Source organism: Dendrobates tinctorius, unplaced genomic scaffold (assembly GCF_039654945.1).
Source record: "Dendrobates tinctorius isolate UK_male_01 unplaced genomic scaffold, ASM3965494v1 ptg000297l, whole genome shotgun sequence".
In the NCBI taxonomy this organism is placed as follows: domain Eukaryota; kingdom Metazoa; phylum Chordata; class Amphibia; order Anura; family Dendrobatidae; genus Dendrobates; species Dendrobates tinctorius.
In genome coordinates, this window is record NW_027361964.1 from 860,193 (window position 1) to 866,192 (window position 6,000).

Here is a 6,000-nt window from a genome sequence, read left to right on the forward strand (position 1 = left end):
TGTCAGGCTACCCAACCTGCGATCACCGCCATAGTCCCGCTCCGAGAGGTGACAGGATTGTGGCATTGTCTTCATCCATCAGTGAGAACAGCCCAGTAGCCTGACACTAGTAGCGCAATGTCAGGCTGCCCAACCTGCAATCACCGCCAATAGTCCTGCTCCGAGAGGTGACAGGATTGTGGCATTGACTTCATCCATCGGTGAGAACAGCCCAGTAGCCTGACACTAGTAGTGCAATGTCAGGCTACCCAACCTGCGATCACCACCATAGTCCTGCTCCGAGAGGTGACTGGATTGTGGCATTGTCTTCATCCATCAATGAGAACAGCCCAGTAGCCTGACACTAGTAGTGCAATGTCAGGCTACCCAACCTGCGATCACCGCCATAGTCCTGCTCTGAGAGGTGACAGGATTGTGGCATTGACTTCATCCATCAGTGAGAACAGCCCAGTAGCCTGACACTAGTAGTGCAATGTCAGGCAATCCAACCTGCGATCACCACCATAGTCCTGCTCCGAGAGGTGACAGGATTGTGGCATTGTTTTCATCCATCGGTGAGAACAGCCTAGTAGCCTGACACTAGTAGTTCAATGACAGGCTACCCAACCTGCGATCACCACCATAGTCCTGCTCCGAGAGGTGACAGGATTGTGGCATTCTCTTCATCCATCGGTGAGAACAGCCCAATAGCCTGACACTAGTAGTGCAATGTCAGGCTATCCAACCTGCGATCACCACCATAGTCCTGCTCCGAGAGGTGACAGGATTGTGGCATTGTCTTCATCCATCGGTGAGAACAGCCCAGTAGCCTGACACTAGTAGTGCAATGTCAGGCTACCCAACCTGCGATCACCACCATAGTCCTGCTCCAAGAGGTGACAGGATTGTGGCATTGACTTCATCCATCGTGAGAACAACCCAGTAGCCTGACACTAGTAGTGCAATGTCAGGCTACCCAACCTGCGATCACCACCATAGTCCTGCTCCGAGAGGTGACAGGATTGTGGCATTGTCTTCATCCATCGGTGAGAACAACCCAGTAGCCTGACACTAGTAGTGCAATGCCAGGCTGCTCAACCTGCGATCACCGCAATAGTCCTGCTCCGAGAGGTGACAGGATTGTGGCATTCTCTTCATCCATCAGTGAGAACAGCCCAATAGCCTGACACTAGTAGTGCAATGTCAGGCTATCCAACCTGCGATCACCACCATAGTCCTGCTCCGAGAGGTGACAGGATTGTGGCATTGTCTTAATCCATCGGTGAGAACAGCCCAGTAGCCTGACACTAGTAGTGCAATGTCAGGCTACCCAACCTGCGATCACCACCATAGTCCTGCTCCGAGAGGTGACAGGATTGTGGCATTGTCTTCATCCATCGGTGAGAACAGCCCAGTAGCCTGACACTAGTAGTGCAATGTCAGGCTACCCAACCTGCGATCACCACCATAGTCCTGCTCCAAGAGGTGACAGGATTGTGGCATTGACTTCATCCATCGGTGAGAACAACCCAGTAGCCTGACACTAGTAGTGCAATGTCAGGCTACCCAACCTGCGATCACCACCATAGTCCTGCTCCGAGAGGTGACAGGATTGTGGCATTGTCTTCATCCATCGGTGAGAACAACCCAGTAGCCTGACACTAGTAGTGCAATGCCAGGCTACCCAACCTGCGATCACCGCAATAGTCCTGCTCCGAGAGGTGACAGGATTGTGGCATTGTCTTCATCCATCGGTGAGAACAGCCCAGTAGCCTGACACTAGTAGTGCAATGTCAGGCTACCCAACCTGCGATCACCACCATAGTCCTGCTCCAAGAGGTGACAGGATTGTGGCATTGACTTCATCCATCGGTGAGAACAACCCAGTAGCCTGACACTAGTAGTGCAATGCCAGGCTACCCAACCTGCGATCACCGCAATAGTCCTGCTCCGAGAGGTGACAGGATTGTGGCATTGTCTTCATCCATCAGTGAGAACAACCCAGTAGCCTGACACTAGTAGTGCAATGTCAGGCTACCCAACCTGCGATCACCACCATAGTCCTGCTCCGAGAGGTGACAGGATTGTGGCATTGTCTTCATCCATCGGTGAGAACAACCCAGTAGCCTGACACTAGTAGTGCAATGTCAGGCTACCCAACCTGCGATCACCGCAATAGTCCTGCTCCGAGAGGTGACAGGATTGTGGCATTGACTTCATCCATCGGTGAGAACAGCCCAGTAGCCTGACACTAGTAGTGCAATGCCAGGCTGCTCGACCTGCATTAACCGCCGCTGTCACCGCCATAGAGCACAGTAGTGAAATCATCATGCCGCTGTGCTCTGAACCCTGACTCAGGTCTGCTATGTCAGTGTAAAGCCTCATCCGAGGTCTGAGATGACTTTGTCACTACTTACAGCGCTGTGCACATCCGACTTCAATGTACAGAGTGCAGTAAGCAGTGACCGTAAACTCTTCTCATGCGCTTTGCCGATGCAGCAGTAAAGCCTCGTTCAGACATATGATGAGGCTTTATATTGACAGAGCAGAGCCGAGTCAGCGCTCAGAGCAAGGTCTCAATGGAGCTAAACAATAAAGTGAAAAAGAAGAAACTTAAAATTAAATTCACCCCATTCTCCCCATTAAAGCAGCACTCCATTCACGTTTGTATTCTCTAAACCTTGGTAAAAGTGTATGTGAATTGTTATACTGTTCGATTGCCGTTAACATCTGTTTCCCAGAGTTGGCTCCATAGGTTTGTGTGATAGTGTAACATGGAGAGTGGGGTATCATTCTGTCTATGATAATATTTTTACTGATTATCAGAGTGTCGTCTTGTTGCTCTGTATCATTATCTCCTCTAATGTGACGACACAACATTTAATGTTAATTATCCAGAAGTAAACTCAGTAGGCCAGGAAACATACACAATGATCTTTAGGTTGACTTTTTAATTTATGCTTTCTTCTATGGTTAGTCAAGAATCTGAATGTTGACTCTTCTTGTAGGTTGAATTGCTATTTGTAAATTGATGATTGGTTGTTATTTACCTCTTATATCAGCTCCTACAGTTTATTGTACTGTTAACTTTGCAAGACAGGGATCCAGGATAATGGAACAATCAATGTTTACTAATATGTCGATTATCCATTGTACCAGGCCAGCTAGTTTGTTGACCTGATAGAGAAGAGCGAACTATCCAGATTGATTGGATACTTACACAGTGCGAGATGATCTCGTCACACCTCCCCCCTGGCCTGTGCATTATGACCTGAAACCCAAATGTGGGTATAAAGAGGAACTTTTGATCCTTCTCAGAAGATAGATCATGTGTGGGATGCTGAGGCTAGAACCCTAGAGAGATATGGAGAAACCTGGTTTGCCCTGGAAATTCTGCTGGAGGAGCTTATACGGAGAAGTACCTGGAGCCATATTGATCTCTAGGCGGAGGATTGTGACTCTCATCTCCAGGGACATGTATCCCATTATTGTACTCTATCTGTAATCCTGGACTATTTTATCCTCTGTGTGGTGGATTGTTTTTTGGACCTTTTGATTTGCATGTAATAAAGGTTCTTGGGATCGTTCACTCACCTCTAGTTCTGCAGATTGTGTGATACCGGAGTCGGACCTCGAGACAGTTTGTAATAGCGCCATCATGCTCACACATAGAACAAAGTGATCTTTTCATTCACCCCACTTCCCTAAAAAAACCCTAAAATGGTTTCACTAAAACCATCCATCACCAAAAAAAACGAGCCCTCAAATACCTCCATCGAGGGAAAGACAAAAACATAACTGGGCCCAGAAAATAAAGACATAAACCTAATTTTTCTCCTTATTTCATTAAACGTCTGACAATTCAGTTGTTTTTTTTAAATAATAAATTAAAAATAAATCCACACAAGTCTGGTACGACTGTAATCAGAAGTATGGAAGTATAGCACTTATTCACTGCAGCTTTATTTTGCACTGCAGGGAGGGGCGAAATTCAATTTTTGCTTTATTTAGAGAAAAGCCAGAATCGGTGCTGCCGGGCATCCTCAGTGACACGGTCCACATCTCAGTATCACATTGTAATCAGCAATAAAATGGCTCCGCGTTATGACCCCACACAAAATACTTAATAAGTAACATTTCCCACAGGTTTACTTTACATCAGCACAATCTTAGATCCAATTTTTTTTTTTGTTAGGACGTTATAAGGGTTAAATATTAGACAGTGGTTTATCATTTTCAACACCATTTTATTTTGACGGACCACATCACATTTGAAGTCACTTTGAGGGGTCTATATCATAGAAAATACCCAAAAGTGACACCATTCTAAAAACTGCACCCCTCACGGTGCTCAAAACCACCTTCAAGAAGTTTATTAAGCCTTCAGGTGCATCACAGGAATTTTTGGAATGTTTAAAAAAAATTAACGTTCAACTTTTTTTCACAAAAAATTTACTTCAGATCCAATTTGTTTTATTTTACCAAGGGTAACAGGAGAAAAAGGACCCCAAAAGTTGTTGTACAATTTGTCCTGAGAACACTGATACCCCATATATACAGGTAAACCACTGTTTGGGCGCATGGCAGAGCTCGGAAGGGAAGGAGCGCCGTTTGACATTTCAAAGAAAAATTGGCTGGAATTGAGATCGGACACCATGTCGCATTTGGAGAGCCCCTGATGTGCCTAAACAGTGGAAACCTCCCACAAGTGATCCCTATTTTGGAAATTAGACCCCCTAAGGAACTTATCTAGATGTGTGGTGAGCACTTTGAACCCCCAAGTGCTTAAGAGAAGTTTATAATGTAGAGCCGTAAAAATAAAAACTATTTTTTTCACAAAATTGATCCTTTCGCCACCAATTTTTTAGTTTCCCAAGGGTAACAGGAGAAATTGGACCCCAAAAGTTGTTGTGCAATTGTCCTGAGTACGCTGATACCACACATGTGAGGGTAAACCACTGTTTGGGCGCATGACAGAGCTCGGAAGGGAAGGAACGCCGTTTGACTTTTCAATGCAAAATTGGCTGAAATTGAGATCAGACGACTTGTTGCATTTGGAGAGCACCGGATGTGCCTAAACAGAGGAAACCCCCAATTCTAACTCCAACACACCCCTAAAGAAAAGAGAACAGGCGAACGACACTAGTGAACACAAATCACCACTTAACAGACAAGAAACCAAATAAATCTGAAAACCGTGCTCAGCATAGCTGGTATTGGTGCTTGACGAAAACCAGACAAAATCAAAGGAACAGTAGAAGAAAAAATGTAGCACTCACCAGCAAAAATAACATCCAATAGTCCTTTATTCACGTAAGTGCCATGGACAGCAAGTGGACAAGCAGGACATGTGAGACATGCGGGGGAGAGAGGACTACAGCCGTTTCACGATCTTATTTTTGCTGGTGAGTGCTACGTTTTTTTTTCTACTGTTCCAACACACCCCTAACCCTAATCCCAACCCTAACCATAACCCAAACCACAAACCTAACCCTAATCTCAGCCCAAACCCTAATCCCAACCCTATCCTTAATCCCAACCACAAACCTAACCCTAATCTCAGCCCAAACCCTAATCCCAACCCTATCCTTAATCCCAACCCTAATCCTAACTTTAGCCCCAACCCTAACCTTAGCCCTAACCCTAATGAGAAAATGGAAATAAATAATTTTTTAATTTTATTAATTTTCCCTATCTAAGGGGGGTTTGATTTACTATTTATGGCGGTTTTTATATTTGGCAGCTGTCACACGCTAAAAGACGCTTTTTATTGTAAAAATAGTTTTTGCCTCACCACATTTTGAGAGCTATAATTTTTCCATATTTTGACGCATTGAATCATGTGAGGTCTTACTTTTTGCGCAACGAGTTGACATTTTTATTGGTACCATTTTTGGGCACATGACATTTTTTGATCGCTTTTTATTCCGATTTTTGGGAGACAGAATGAACAAAAGCCAGCAATTTATGAATTTCTTTTAGGGGGGCGTTTACACCGTTCCGCGGTTGACAAAGCGGTAC